The 16,382-nt window shown below is 43.3% G+C and overlaps 1 long non-coding RNA gene across 1 annotated transcript in view; it reads right to left on the reverse strand.

The window, feature by feature from the left end:
* Positions 1–7,845: 7,845 nt before the first annotated feature.
* Positions 7,846–16,382, reverse strand: part of LOC133264036 (uncharacterized) — a 31,338-nt gene continuing 22,801 nt past the window's right edge. Inside the window, exons 3-4 of the long non-coding RNA XR_009741598.1 lie at positions 13,466–13,576; positions 7,846–8,345 (exon numbers count right to left, since the gene is read on the reverse strand). This is a non-coding gene — a long non-coding RNA (uncharacterized LOC133264036). The remainder of the gene's footprint in view (positions 8,346–13,465; positions 13,577–16,382) is intronic.

Here is a 16,382-nt window from a genome sequence, read left to right on the forward strand (position 1 = left end):
GCCATGGACAGGAACACTTTCCACTAGACCAGGCTGCTCCAAGCTTCATCCAGCTTTGCCTTGAACACTGCCAGGGATGTGGCAGACACAGCTTTTCTGTGCAGCCTGTGCCAGTGCTGGAAACACTCACCACCCTCATAGTAGAGTTTCTTCCTAATATCTAAGCTAAATTTATCCTCATTCAGTTTAACACCATTCCCTCTTGTTCATTCCCTACATGCCCATGTCAAAAGTCCCTCCTCAGGTTTCCTGTTTTCCCCCTTAAGATACTGTAAGGCTGGTCTAACATGTCCCCAGAGCCTTCTCTTCTTCAGGCTGAACAAGTCTGTCTTTCTCTAGAGGAAAAAAAAAAGTAATAGTCAAGATCTTAAGGAGGCTTACCCTACCTGGCTCATGTGCCAGAAAACACCTAGTGCAAGTTGCAGAACTAACTCTAATACATTACATTGCAATGCAATAAGCTGATCTTTTTAAATAGCCACCTTCATATTCAGCACAAAGGAAACCACCATTGGGAAGCAGCCAGGGACACTGCACTCCATGCCTTGGCCACTGTTCATTAAAAACTGTCCATTTTACACCTGAGGCATTGCCTGGCTGAACATTAAAGTTATGCTGATGGAATAGTACAAACCAGATTTTCCTAAATGTTGCCATATCTTAATTCCTTATTTGTCTTCAACAAAATGATGTGCTGTTGCATGGCTCCCCTTTAACGTCTGTGCACTGAGTTATTAAATAAATGATTGTGTGCAATGGCAGTGGCCCATGACACACAGCTATTTCATACTCACAATGCAAATTCAGCTGGATGGATGAAGCTGTCACACTGCATCCTCGGTAGGATATTTGTTAGCCTCATTTTGCTGCTGTCACAGGCTATATATGTTACTCTTCCCTACTCTCATGCCAAGCAAGAGTTCACAACTCACTGCTGGAAAAGCTAAGTGTGGAAAGCAGTAGAAAATGAATTCTCAGTTTCTAGATATGGCTTTTGAAAGAAAACAAGAGAATTTGTATTACAATGCAGAGAAAATGCAGATCCAAAATCAAACATGCTCAAGAAGCACAAGTGTCTCACACTAGATTTTGAAGCTGAATATCAAAATGCGTCTGCAATTCTGTGATGGAGTTCTGAATATCATCTGTTCTGGTGCATCTCCAATATATACCAATAGTGGATATAATTAGCAGATGAAGGATACAGGAATGAGTACTTACCCTTCTAACTGATATCAAAAATGGAAGATGAGTGAAGCCAAGGAGGGGCTAATGTGACTGAGCACCTCCATGACACTGCCACCAAACAGGCCCCCACTCTAGCACCATGCAGCACAGAGAACCACCTGCTATTCAGTCTGATGCTGGGCATTCCGTCAGTGCTATTAAACCCAGTACTGAGCTTTGAGGCACGTAGTTGCATGTTCAAAACAGCAGCAACACAACCAAAGCCACTTAAGGAATGCTACTGGAAGCTGGCAGCTTTTAAACAGGACAACAATGTGGATAGGACTTGAGGACTTCTTAGAGAAGCCAGCATTAGTCATTGTATTCCTCATGGTGATCCAATTCTCCCAAAATAACTGCTTTTGTGCATTCAACTTCCCGCAGTCTCACCCAGTAAGTAGTGCCCTAATGATCTACATGCAGTCACACACAACCACACCACCATGTACACACATACACACATGCATATACAGATTCTAAAAGCCAAAATAACTTTGGCACAACACGAAGAGGTGGTTGTCAACAAAAACAGATGGCCAAAGAATTGGGCAAACACTCAGAGTTCCAGAAATGAAGCTTTTGCTTTCATTCTAAATGCCACACTTTCTTACCCAGCTCCAGACAAGAGGATACATGAAGCCAGTCAAAAGCTAGCTTCCTGCCAGGCTTCTCTGTTTTCATGACAAAATTAAGAGTCCACAGATGGAATAACTCAAAGCTAATCTTTACACAGGTTGGTTTCCCCTCTCTCCCTCCTCCCCATGATTCCAAACAACAAGAATAACATATTGTAGGAAATTGAAGCAACAAGTACAAGGAAGGGGGAGTAAAGTTGCAGTGTGAGGTCATCTTGTTGCTATGACTTCAGTATGAAGAGACCTGTGTTTATTTCAAGAAATTATTTCTTTTACACTGTGACCCAGGAAGCCTGTTTTAGCTAAAAGCCTGACAATATTAGGCTCCACCGTTCCAAGTTCTTGATCTTTTTTCCTCCCATAGACTGAAGACAACTATCTTAATCTTGCTCTGGCCAGTGATCAAACTCCCACCAAACTTAAATCAGCACAAGCTTTCTCTCTTACTGTCACTGCTCCTTCTCTCCCACCAGTCCATGGAATCAAGCACAGCCCAGTGGAAAGCAGACTGAGTAGAATCCTGCCTAGCAGCACAGTAAATCACAAGTATTTGACTTTAAAGCACTGAACATCCCTCCAAAACTGTTCCTACAGGGAGCCAAGCTCAAAGAAGGAAAACAAATACAGTATTAAAAGAAAATATGGGTTTATCTTTAATTCTTAAAGAAGTAAAGTTTAGAATTATCCCAGCAGCACATTGAATTGTCTGTCATTTGTGTTCAAATGAGAACTCCCAAGAAGTTGCCAAGAACAGAAGCATTCAGATACCCAAATAGTATTAACAGTTAACAGCTCAAAGACCTGTCATTTGCAGCATCACTGCCCTGTCATCTATTACTTAAACCAGAAGAACAGAACTGGGCTACAGCACATCTAAAAACCTTTATAGTACAAGGTGAAAACATGGGTTTGTTAGGACATAGAAAAAAAAAGAAATGTTTTAAAGGATGTGTAAAAACACCCAAACTTCTTTTATGAAGATCTTCCTGGCTCTTACCATTGCCTTCATCCCATTTTTTTGTTGCTCGCATTTGCAAAAGTGAAATTCCATCTACCACACCCAAACCTCAGTGCAGTTTTGATTTTTAAATCACACGTGTATCCTGCATATAGCTGCTAAAGGAGCCTTACACAGTATTACACTATTGGAATAAACACTTTATTTTTACTTTATTAAGCATATATAAAAAGTAGTAAGCTATTTTAAGCATCACCTACCAGCTAGATAATTCCTAATCTATGTTTTACAGCACTAACTCTTACATTGCTGCACTGGGGAGGACAAGCACCGATGTTCCAATGATTATTAGGGCCTATGTAACTTTTTGTAGCTTGTATTTAAAAAGTAGTATTCCCAGTTTAACTTACACAGGATTTTACAGTGCTGAACTCTGACCCCTCTGTTCAACAGTCTCTATAAAAGCCACCTGGCTCCAGCACATTACAGAGTTTTCACACAGCACCTCTACAGGGCAAAGACAGTTTCTCCACATACATACATTAACTGTACAACAAGAATTTACTCATCATGTAACTGAGCTAAGTGCTCATTAGCCACAGCAAATGGTACACAGGGCCAAGGTTATCTGCCTGAGACTGACCTTTCTGAATATCATGCCTCCAAAATAAACTGCACCATCTACAGTGTTTGATGTTCTGGTTAATTGGAACCTCTTTTTCTTACGTTTTGTCAAATGCGGTAAATGTCACTGCAAATTTTAAGTGACAAGTGCTTGGAAGACATTTAATTTCCCAGTGGCATGTGACAAACTAAAGCACTGGTTGCATTATGCTTGTTAGAGCTGATCTCAAAGGTCCGAGGATGTGTAACGTAACGAGGATGTGTGGAATGTTCATTTGCACATGAGCTTCTGCCCTCTGACCTCAGCAGTAGCTTCATTTATGAAGATGTGTAACGGGGTGACTGCAAAATTAGCTGCGTAGAGCAATAAAGGCATAAGCAGTGAGCTGGAAACTCATGACCAACAGCAGACTCTGCTCCAGCCTGGTTGCTTTACCTCAAAGAGCCCAGGCCAGGTAAAACCTCTCAAGTCAAAGCAACCTGTGTCAACCCTGCGAGCTGAACAGAAACCCACATGCTAGCAGGATGGGGTATATTCACATACAGCTCATAGTTTTGATCCCTACCTTTCGCTCCCCCATCTAAGTAACTTTAGATATAGGAGGACTGAATCCTGTCCTACAGAAAAATAACTGCAGATCTTGACATGGATCAGGATCTTCATTCTTACCCTGAATCTCACAACTGGGGTCTCTAGGAGCCTCTAGAGTATCTACAAGCTAGAGCTTCTGAAGTACTGTTCTGTATTGAGAATTTCTTGAAGTAAAAACTCTCTTTTCCATCTTGGACTAAGAGTTTATCTCCTTCCTGACACACTATACTTACCACAGTCCAGTAGACTACAACAGTAATTAAAAAAATAACCAAAGGAAAATGTATCTCAACAGAGATGACATTTAGACAACCTGTTTTGGTTTTGTTTTTTTTTTTTTTGCTACTTTATTATTTTCCACACTCTGTTACCTCTGCACAACCCTGTTCTGTTTCCTCTTTAAGCTTTCCATAATTTAATAGACATAGTCTCTTTGAGTATACATAGTTATTTACAGCAGCATACACTCAAATGTCAAAAGGTAAGTTTTAGCATTAGCTGACTGCTCTTAACCCTTGTCTTAAACACCAGAGCATGAGACTGAAAAGTCCTTAATTGGGGTAAGCATTACTTAGCAACAACTGAAAACATGGGTGTGTTACCAACATTGTTCTCAGGCTAAAGTTGAAAACACAGCACTGCACTAGGTACTAAGAAGGAAAAAAATAACTGTTACAGCTGAACCCAGGACAGTAAGAAATAACATAGAGACTGATAGCACAACAGCAACATTCTTGTCTTACACCTGAGGCAACTCTCCTTCCTCAGCTGAGCACAGAGCTTACTTTGCCACCTAGATTCCTGACCTTAGCACCCTGCAGTCAGTACCACAAAGCCACAGGCTGTCATTTAACAATGCATTAGCATTTCACCAATTCAGAAGAAACCTTATGATACATCCATTTCGTGATGAACACATCTGCCCCCCCCCTCCACAACCTCCCCCCAGACCAAGACCACAGATTTCTCTGATTTCTTTCAAAAACCAGTAAAATTAGGTAAGTCTTTAAGAAGCAATGGATGCATTTTGTAAGCATTCAGGGCTCTTTTAGTCTTAAATCATCTCCACAGTAATTTTTTCCAGAAGAACATCTGCTGTGGCTCACACCAAAGAACCACCTAGCCCAGCATGCTGTCACAGAGGCCAGAAGCAGACACCTTGTAAAGGTACAGGAATAAAGCAGGCACATGGGGACACTTACTCAGAACACGCTCCCAGCCCTTAAGAACTTGTAACTCTGTGACTTCTTGAGCTCAGGATGGCTTTTTTGAGTTTAACAACTCCCCGTGGGTTTCTCTTCCAAGCACTCATACAGACATCTCTCATGTGTGACAAGCCATCACTCACTCAATCAAACCTATCAGCAAACCTGTGTTTTGGTCACTGGAGACCTCCATAGCTGCCCCTCCCTGCTCAGCCACACCTTCCATCTCCAACACATAAAGTCATCTCTGTATATCAATGCAGACAGCTTGTCTAAAGATCCTCTGCCATTCAAACAAAGGTCCCTGTCCCCTCAACACAAAAAGATGGACAGCAGACATAGGACAGAGAAACCCTCATCCTTAGGCACAGTTCTACACTTGGAAGCCACTGTGGCATTGGAAGATGCTGGCAGACATTGGTATGGCAGCTACCCTGGATGGGTCCCACCTTCATCTTCTCACAGTAATCCTGAGGTCCTCACCCAAGGATCTGCTGTCAGCACAGTGTTTAAGGTACATGGTGTGACTAAAGGCACCACTGGGACTCTTGTCCTTGGCCTGTGTTCAGAAAGGACACCAAATTGCACTTACCCTGGTGAAGATTCAGCCTGTGCCTTGGAAGAGCTGAAAATATGTTTTCCCTTTGGTGGTGGCCTACAGGTCATAAATTATTATTTTTCTATAACCATTCTGTTACCCTCTTTTGCAGAGCCTCAGATCCCTCAACTGGGAGCATCCCACATGGAACCACTGGTAGTAGACACGAGTCTAAACCAAAGCAGACACAACATTATCAAGAGAAACCCCAAGAGAGCTATTCCCTTCATTGCTGCATTTATAGCTCCATTTAGAGCATAGAGAAACCCAAGTTTCAGTCCCATTCCTGCTACCCAGTGGGGAGAGCCCCTCCCCTAATCAAATGGAGCCTGCAGCCCTCCTTGACTGTGTACATAGGAAGAGTGATTAGTTCTTATTTTCTTTCTGTGCAAAAGTGGCACCCCCGAGCAGGGGCCAATTCTTACAGAATCGAGGTCCCAGCACTGTGGATTCCAAGCACTCTGACTTTGATGCTGTATATCGTCTCCTGAAACAAGCATACCCTGTTCAGGAGTACCCCTTCCTCCCATCCTGCTCTGATCAATCCTAAAATTATTTCTGACAAACCTCCTTCCTATTCCTGTCCTCATAACTTCCTCCATCTCTCTCCACAGAGTGATGCTGTGTCTTAAGAATTTAATTCCTGTAGGAGCTCTCTGGAGCCAAGCATCTTTATTGCTCTGCAAGAAGATAAAAAGCAAAAAGCAAGGAAAGAGGAGAGGTGGAAAGTACTTATATACCCTCACTGCAAGGTCAGCCACTAATATGCTATGAAACTATTAACAAAGAAACTTAAATTTAACATGTCCCTTGGGGGAGATCATGTACATTGCTTATACTCTGTCTCCTTTCTTGATCCATCCCTTCATCTCTGTGCTGACTCCTGACAGAACAGACCTAGTGTGATAGGTCTGAGAAAGCCTGCCCAACTGAGAATGCTATATGGGAATTCAGCAAACATCTGATCAACACCCCACTGACTTCCCCTTTCTCCTTTGCTCCGTCTCCATTTGGATCTGGATTCCATCTCTACCCTATTCAGTAGGTGACCTGCATTCATTGCATCCCTTCTCTAGGCAGCTTCTTACATTATTCTAGGCACTCAGAGGCTGGTACCTTTCCTTTTCTACAGAAAATGAGGACCACAAACACAGTGCTTCCAGTTGTAAAGACTGCTCAGCCTGCAGCGAGCCTTGGTGCCTAAGCACCAGGATCAGCTACCTGGCATTTCAACTACCTGCTTCCTCCATTCAGACTCCATAGAGGCTCCGCCACACAACTTGCCTTGAACTCCCATTTCTTCCACACCCAATAGCACAATGCCTGGGCTCTGACTGCTGGACATGCAAGCAACAGACAGGAAAACACTAATTCATTCCATAGACTCCCTCTTCCACATACTGTCCTGGGTTCAGCAGTAGCAGTCATGTTTCTCCTTCGTGGTAGCTGGTGCAGTGCTGTGTTTTGACTTCCAGCCTGGGAACAGTGCTGGTGATACCGATGTTTTCGGTTGTTGCTAAGTGATGTTCACCCTGACCAAGGACTTTGTGAGGCTCGTGCTCTGCCAGGGAGGAGGGGAAGCCGTGAGGAAGCAGAGACAAGGCGCTTGACCCAGGCTAGCCAAAGAGGTATTCCATACCACAGCACGTCATGCCGAGGATGTAACTGGGAGTTACCTGGAAGGGCTGGGACTGCAGGGTTGGAGGAGGTATGGGTCGGTGCTTGGTCGGGCTGGGGGGGGGCGAGTTATTGGTCAGCTGGTGGTGAAATGTTGTATTCTCTTCCCTTGTTATTTCCTTTATCATTGTTATTATTGGTGGTAGCAGTAGTGATTTGTGTTATACCTTAGTTACTAAACTGTTCTTATCTCAGCCCGTGGGAGTTGCATTCTTTTCAATTCTCTGCCTGGTTTTAAACCATGACACATACAAGTTGGCAACAATCTCCTCAGTCACATGCATACCAGCAGGTTTTTGCTATAGCAGGGCAACTCTTTTACTCCCTCACTAAGCCACCTTACAGAACAAAATCCTGCACATCTCTAGCAATTGTGTTTACTCAGACATAATTTATTTTAAGCCTGCCCTTTTTCCATTCTGCCTCAGGTCTAGATCAAGTCAAGTAGAGCAACCCTAACCAGAAGCAAGAGCTCTCTAAAACCTCTATTAGCCAAGTGGAGGCTTTTGAACAACTGAGAGAAAGCCTCTCTAATGAGAGCTTTCCTTCCAGCTCTTTGATGAAGAGCAGTGGCCAGAACAGCAAAAGTGACAGAAATGCTCTTACATTTAGCCTGTGTAGCCAGCCAAAGCAACCGCCATTGAACTGCATGTTACATGCTTGATGCATGATGCAAGTAAGACAGAAACCTTGGAATGGGAAGGCAGAACTCTGCACCACAGTGCTGCCCATTTTTTACAGCAGTTACCCCCGAAATGTTGTATGTACAGTCTACAGAACATTGTGGCCAGAGTTTCTGGCTTTGAGGTCTGTATCACAGATGGTTTATCTGAAATAAAATGGTAGCAGGATAGAACTGCACACGTTTCCTTTGTTAACAGGAGCAAAGAAAGGAAGGGAAAAGACGTACACAGAGTAATGAAAATATAGCAATAGAAGCAACCGCAAATAAAATACAACTCTGGGTGAAAGCTGAGGTCATTACCATGTACTTAACGTTAAGGATTTTTAGGAGTCAGCATAACGGGCAGGAGGAGAAGGGTTTACAGTGTGTGGTTTCTGAGATCAGCAAGTGGGAGGTTCCTTTATAGCAAAAAAACATCATAAAATCACAGAATGGTTCGGATTGGAAAGGACCTTAAAATCATCCAGTTCCAACCCTCTGCCATGGGCAGGGACGCCTCTCACTAGACCATGTCTCCCAAGGCTCTGTCCAGCCTGGCCTTGAACATTGCCAGGGATGGAGCATTCACCACTTCCTGGGTTAACCTGTGCCAGTGCCTCACCACTCTCACAGGAAAGAACTTCTTTGATCACAACAGCACTCTTCTGGAAGAGACAAGTGGTAGAAGCCTCGGATCCTTAGAATCTCAAAGAAGCTCTTGGAATTTACACACCCTACTGCTATGGTAAATGCAGCATCTGACACCCCTTCTGAGCTACAACAGTCAGTGGTATATACTGGATACCTAGCCACCTCTGCTTTAAACAGACTCTACTGACTTCAAGCATAAAAGGCATTACTTCTCAGTAGTGTTAGCTTTACCTAACGGAGCTGAATCCTTTGTGGCCATCCACAGGTTCAAATAATCTACAGAATTTTGACAGATTCTGTAACTTACTAAGAACTTTGCAAACTAACAACACACTTCAAACAAAATGTGATCTTAGGACACAGGAAGGCTCTGCTCCCAAGTCTGTCACCAACTTGTGTGGACCTGCTAGAACACAGCCAAGTCACATTCAGTTATTTTCCTTGGGGAGACTTCATAGCAGATTCCAGTACTTAAAGGGGACCTATAAGAAATCTGGAGAGGGACTTTTTACCAAAGATTGTAGTGACAGGAGAAGTGGGAATGGCTTTAAACTGACAGAGGGAAGATTTAGATATTAGATATTAGGAAAAAATTCGTCACTATGAGTGTGGTGAGACACTGGAGCAGGTTGAATTCTCCCAGACTTGAGTATAGCACATCCAGTAAGCATTACCACTTACAGCACATACATCCTACTGAACCCAAACTCAAATACCTCACTTAGCAGAGATACTAAAAATTTAATTATTCAAGGAAAATTATTCAAGGAAATAACTTCCTTTTTGACAAAGCTTCTGGAAGCCAAAGTTCACTTTAACCAATGTAAGGCATTAGATGCATCCATAATGTTCTGCAGACATGCACTGCTTCACCCCACTCTGAAAGCTGTGCTGTGTTCAATAGCTAGTGCTGGAACACAATTAGTTAGACAAGTTGAAACAAGCGCTAAATACTCACCGTGAACAGCCACTTCTGTCTTCTCCAAACCATCTATAGTCAGAGGGTTAATGTGTACACTCTGAACCTATAAAAATGGACTTGAATATAAGATTTTGCTGCCTTCGTGCTGTCAGCTAGGATAATTTTTTAAGTCATCCGCTGCTGTATGTTACACATAATTGAAAAAATTATTTTGGATAGACATTACAATGCTCCAGTGACATTTCTTTCACTTGAACAGCATTATCTGTAACAACATTCATCTTCCCCATGATTTGGAACTGTAGATATTGTTCTAACCAAACAAATGCCCAGCAGTGGACAGTTAGCCTTGCCTTTATTTTCTCCACCAAGGTTGCCCAAAGAAGTAGGAAATGTAGTAAATGCTCCATCCCTGGTAGTGTTCAAGGCCATGGTCTAGGGTGAGGTATTCCTACCCATGGCAGGACACTTGGAAGTAGATGATCTTAAGGTCCTTTCCAACTCAAACCACTCTATGATTCTATCAAACATTTCTCAGGGAAGTAGAACTTCCCTCTGTACTAGGCTCTTACATCTTTCCTACCACTAGTTTATGTATGTAAAAAGATCCATCAGCTATTTCTTCCACTGAGAGAACAGCCACCTCATGTTTTCCTGAAATTATCATACAGATTGCTTAGAGTGAGTAATACCATTTTCCCTATTTAGAAGTCAACAGATGTTTAATACTGCATGTTCTGTTTAGCCTGATTTGTGTCATGCTCGAGGTGTCAAAACCAAGAGACTAGCCACAGGAATAGCTGATGCTCCTGTATTGGTACCACAGGACACCCAACAGCCACGCATTGCAGCAAGTTGAGACATCAGCAATGAGGTATATTCTGATTTCCAGCTAGGTGCTCTTGTGGAAACCAAGGCAACACAGGAGGGCTGAAATCCAAAACTTTGTTTTCCTTGTTAAGTGCTAGCTAGCTTGTCTGCACAAGAACCTAGGCAAGGCCAGCTAACTGAAAAGCAGCCCAACAAGAGGGATAACACTGTAAAACACACTCGACCCCCCCACCCTCCAGTTTGTTCTGGAATCCCAGTAAACTGGCACCTCCTCACACATCTAAACCAAAGCTGCAGAACAGACTAGTCAGATGTCAATCCTTGAGCACAGTCAGTGTAAAGCTGATGAGAGTAACCTACTTTATTACACATGAAATCAAACTCCACTTTTCCTGGCCTAAATATTTATGACTGAAGATACACAATAAAATTATTAACCCAGAGATACCAGAGGTGGTTAACCCAAGTCTAAGCCCTTGGAAGAAGACTCCCTGACACACAGCTACCAGACCAGTTTGGAGCAATGTAAACATCTCTGTGGGTCCATATGGCAAAGAGCGGTACCTAGGATTTGAAAATAAAGAAATGTTTAGGGAACATTTACTCTCCACCTTGTCTAACATCACATTTTCAAAAGTTCCATTGTCTTTCAGTGTTAATCTACCTCTCTGTGCAGATACCACATTTCCAGAGACATTAGCCAGAAACTAACGTCCCTCCGTTAGTATGTAGCATCATGACGTACCCTGGCCCAAAGCACTTAAGAACATAGTCAATCACCTGCTCAGAATTAGGCCAGTACCAGAGTTCTTTCTCTCACCACAACTGTATTTTCCTTCCTCCTGTCATATTTCCCAGGACAGCTAAACGAACACAATGAACCACATAAATATGTGGCTCTGCAACCTTGTAGACTGAATTCCTGCTATTCTACAAGTTAAAGGCTCCTCTATGCTCCTATCTCTTAAAACCTAATAAAAATTATTTACAGTCTCTCTGGGCTATCTGGTTTAAGTCTCTCCAGCTCAAGTATGACACTTCCTGGGACACTATTAGGTTTCTTACGGTGCTCTGACTAGCAATCACATCTGTACCTGACTGCCAGGAGACACTCTTGGCTGAGCTAGCCACCTTGGTCTACTGCTGAGAGCTCTGAAATTTCTCAATTGAAACATTTGAAAGTTAATGAACCCTTCTGATATAAAGCTCACATAGCTCAAGAATTCTTTCATGAGCCTGACACATAGTGGATGCGGAGGAAATCTGTATTTCAGGCAGGCCTCTCTTTTCAAAACACGCCAAGGCAGGAGGCCGGGCTGACAATCAAGAGCAAAAGGCATGACCCGCAGGTCTGCATGGCTCCACCATATTATACAACACTCAAGGCCACAGCAAGTGCCAGTAGCTTTTCTACAGGTAAAGCTACTCCTTTAATTCATGAATTGTAGCATGAAAAAAAGACAGCTCACTGAAGAGCTATTACTCGAAAGCAGCTTTGAAGACACTTGTACACAGGCTCAGGATTAACCAGGATACTGTGAACATATGACAAAGCACATGTAATTTTTTTCCCTTCTCATTGTAATGAAAACCGCCATTGCCCCTGGGGTAGGGTGGATTTTTCCCACCTCTCACAGACAGAAATGCAGTGCTTTCAACAAGGCCAGCAATAAATCACAGGTACTCACTGGATGAATGCATGGCTGTTACAAATGCTAAACCTCTCTCTGGAAACAGACATCAAGTCACAGCCGCTGTCCAAATGCAGAACAAATAGCAATAGAAAACCCCCTAACTCTCAAGTCAGCTACAAAGAAATGTCATAGGGAAAAATAAGCTTTTCAAAGCAACAATCTACTTAAGTGAACTTTCATTTGCACCTTGGCTTGTGTTTCAGGGACACCTTTTTGCCTTGCAGAACTTACACCTGAAAGCAGTGGCATCTAGAAGCAAAGCCCGGCCACTGTACTCTCTGCAACGCCTCTGTCCCAGAAGCACAACCTGCTTCCATGTTGTGCTCATTTCAGTTACCCATTCCCCTCACCTGGAACCCTTGCCTGACTGACACTGATACCATTGCACTTGACTCGATCCTCCCCCCGCAAACACACACACATAACAAAGTGCAGGGCAGGCTGGCCTATCACTGCAGTGGAAGAGGAAGGGACTGGCTTTTGTCTTTTGGGTTTGGGGGGTTCTTTTTTCCCCTCTTTTTAATTGCTAAGCCTATAATTGGGGTTGAGAACAGGGAGGGGGAAGGGAAGAGAATCTGGTGAACAGCTGGGGCCCATCACTTCTCATTGCAGGTCTTTGAGAGATGTGGTTGACAGAGTGATGCACAGAAGCTGTCCCAGTTAATGACTTCACCATTCTCCATCATTATCCCCATCATTTGGAAATTAGGAGGACAGAAGGTATTTACTGTAAACCTGCCACCTCCCAAGGAGAGATAAATAGAAACTGATAAATGGGATCTTCTGGTGCTGTTCATCTATTAACCTTCTGCTTCCCAGTTTAGGCATGTGCATGCTATCCTGCCATTAATATCCAGTAATTGGCATACCAGTAGGTAACACAACCTTACTTTTGCATATGAACATCTCCTGTGCAACATGCAAGTGCACAACTACACCTCCAACACAGCTCTGCTAACCAGGGCAGCACAGATCTCCCGTGCTGTTGCCTGCACTTTAGGTCTCAGGTCAGAACTACCAGCGAGACCTCGTGGATCTTGAGGCATCAGTCTGGTCATGGAGCAGGGTTAGGAGAAGGAGAGATGGGAAGAGAGGTGCACAGGACCTCCCCTCCAAAGAGGTCAACACAACAGCAAGTGGATACGTTTGCACCTCCAACTGAGCTGTGATCAGTTCTGCCAGCTTACCTCTAAATACAGCTCACAAACGCCTCCAGGGAAGAAGGGAGTCCCGCTTCACTGCTTTCACTCAACACCAAGGGAAGATGGATTTTCCTCACTAGCTTGAAGCAAACTGTTCTGCAAAATGTTAAAAGCAAGCTTCAGAGGGCTCAGAACTTACGAATTTACTTTCTGCGTCAAAAAGCCAGTGTCTCAGTGACTTCTTTGACTAATATTTCTGCAGCTCTCCCTCACTGCAGGTGAGGAGCGTTCTTCCACCTAGAAGTTCACACCTCTACCCAGGAAAACCTCAACCCACTGCTGTTTTCTCCATGTACTACTTGAGATTCTTAACTGCTTTTATTTACCCTACCTCTAGGCATTTCCCTTGCAACCACTATTAGTTCCAAGCTCACATGATGTGCAGGTAGCTACAACTCAGAGACGATACTACCTGCATTTCTGACAATTAAGAAGTTAAGCCACAAGATTCCATCAACTCTGACACAAGCCTTAAAAGATTCCCACATTATTATGGTAATGTTAAACAACATCTAAACTTTCCCAGAAGCTCAGGAAAAACAGAGGGCCTGTTCTTACATGCACCATCCTAGTAAACAGGTGACCTGCTCTATGTTCAACAGACAGCTCCAGTATCTTGGAAAGCAAGTATTTCTCTCATTTTTCTCTTCTAAGCTTTGGTAACATCTGCAGCTGCACACTCATCTCCAGGAAACACTTTTCAGGACAGAAGCTGACAGTCCTAGTCTCAATTAATTTAAGCACAGAAAAAGAAGTACTTGCTCCTTTCAAATATTTAGAGTACATACAGAAAAAGAAAGAAAGGGAAAATAAAAATGCCAAAAACTCTATTGCTACTTCCTGATGGAGGCTTCAGGACCCAAGAGAATCTCTGCTTACAAGAGACAAAAAAAAATTTCATGGCAAGAGAAGGCCAGGGGAAATACTGAGAAACCAACACTGTTACTGAAGAACACTTTGCAGAACCTGCTTGTGTGTGAAAGCCACCTCTAGTGCTGCCATTGCAGGGAAGCCCCCTTGAGTCACAGTTCATCCCTCCCAGCCTTACTGGGAGGTAATACACTTGGTGCATTTGGTGTTGGAAGACGTGTAAATATCTTCCCCAAGTACACGTCTTCAGTGCAAACAGGCACAACAATTCTGCCTTGTTGCAGCCTTTCCTCTTTCATGTAAGGCAGAGGGACATTTTGGCAACAGTGGGAAAATCCCAGCTACTGCTACACATTTTAAGGCTTCCCACATCCATCAGATTTAAGAAAACAGTACTAGAAAACTACCCCTATTTGAATACAGTTTGTGTAGGGGACCACTGAGCACAGGTACCTCCTTGCCACCCCTGCTGTCCCTTTCCAAAGCCAGCCTAGTGACTGGAACCCACCACAAAGCCACTCTCAGGTGCCTCACCTAACCCACTGCTCACACAGGAACCCAGAACAATGACTCTTTCTTAATCCAGTCTCATCATCTTTGCCCACCATCTAAAGGTGCACAACCTTGCACAGACAGACAGTGAGTACACACAGAATGTGGTACCACTGGCTGGTTTGCAGGTAGGAGTTGTGTTTGCTCCTTCTGAATACACTGTCTTGTACACACCAATTCAGTGCAGGAGACTAATGAAAATGAGACTGTGATAGTGAGCTCTAATGGTAACACAAGTATTAATTTCCATCTGTCTAAGCAACTGGCAGTGTCCATCAATTATGGCTATAGCCAACTAACAGTTGCAGCTGCAAAATTAAAAAAAAAGCAAAATTAAAATTTCAAGATACTGTCATTCACCTGAATTTTTTTACAGTTGTAATTAGCAAGCTGCAGAAGCTGTCAACAATCAACATCAGCCAATCTGTCTGCACCAAGAACCCGACTGCTTGCCAGAAATTGTCTTGGACAGGGCTTTTTTTTTCCCCCTTGCTTCCTCCCATTAATTTTTTTTTTCCTTCAAGCCTCCCTAACACTCTCATCTTCTTTACCACCAGTCAGTACAATTGAATGTCTCAAAACTGAAACAGACAGTATGACTGACATGTAACTGATATACTCACAATTATTTCCTTTCTTCAAATCTCAGTACGAAAACATGCTGCCATCTCTTTCCCCATGACTCTGCTTCCCTGCCTGTACAGGAACAGTACTGCAAGCCCTTCATAATGATAAAGGGCCTGGAGCACCTCCTTTATGAAGACATGCTGAGAAAATTGGGGCTGTTCAGCCTGGCGAAGCTGCATGGAGACCTCAGAGCAGCCTTCCAGTATCTGAAGGGGGGCTATAAGGATGCTGGAGAGAGACTTTTCATTAGGGACTGTAGTGATAGGACAAGGGGTGATGGGTTCAAACTGAAACAGGGGAAGTTCAGGTTAGATCTGTGAGGGTGGTGAGGCACTGGGCACAGGTTCCCCAAAGTAGTGGTAAATGCTCCACCCCCGGCAGTGTTGAAGGCCAGGCTGGACAGAGACTTGGGTGACATGGTCTAGTGTGAAGCAACCCTGCCCATGGAAGGGACCCATGGAACTGGATGATTTTAAGGTCTTTTCCAACCCAAACCATTCTGTGATTATGATTCCTGAAATCTGCTCAGGCAGGATGTGCTCTCCCCATCAAGGATGCTAAGCAGTGACAAGACCTTAATAAAAATGGCCTTCTGTGAGTAAAAGCACTGGGAGATCTTTCTCTTTCCTCTGAACCAAGAAATACCAAATTTTGTGGGGAAGTATAAAAGCACATTTACAGCCACACCATGGTAGTTGTCTTTAGACTTACCCTGGTCTTGCAGACTGACAAAATGAAATTATATGGCTTGCATCTTGATTACAGGAATCATAGAATCAGCTAGGTTGAAAAAGACCTTTAAGATCATCAAGTTCAACATTTACCTTAAAGGTTTGGATCTGCTGAATGAATT

This window comes from Pezoporus flaviventris, unplaced genomic scaffold (genome assembly GCF_033815535.1).
Source record: "Pezoporus flaviventris isolate CSIRO_AGI_PZ_B2104156 unplaced genomic scaffold, CSIRO_AGI_Pfla_v1 ptg000002l, whole genome shotgun sequence".
Taxonomy (NCBI): Eukaryota; Metazoa; Chordata; class Aves; order Psittaciformes; family Psittacidae; genus Pezoporus; species Pezoporus flaviventris.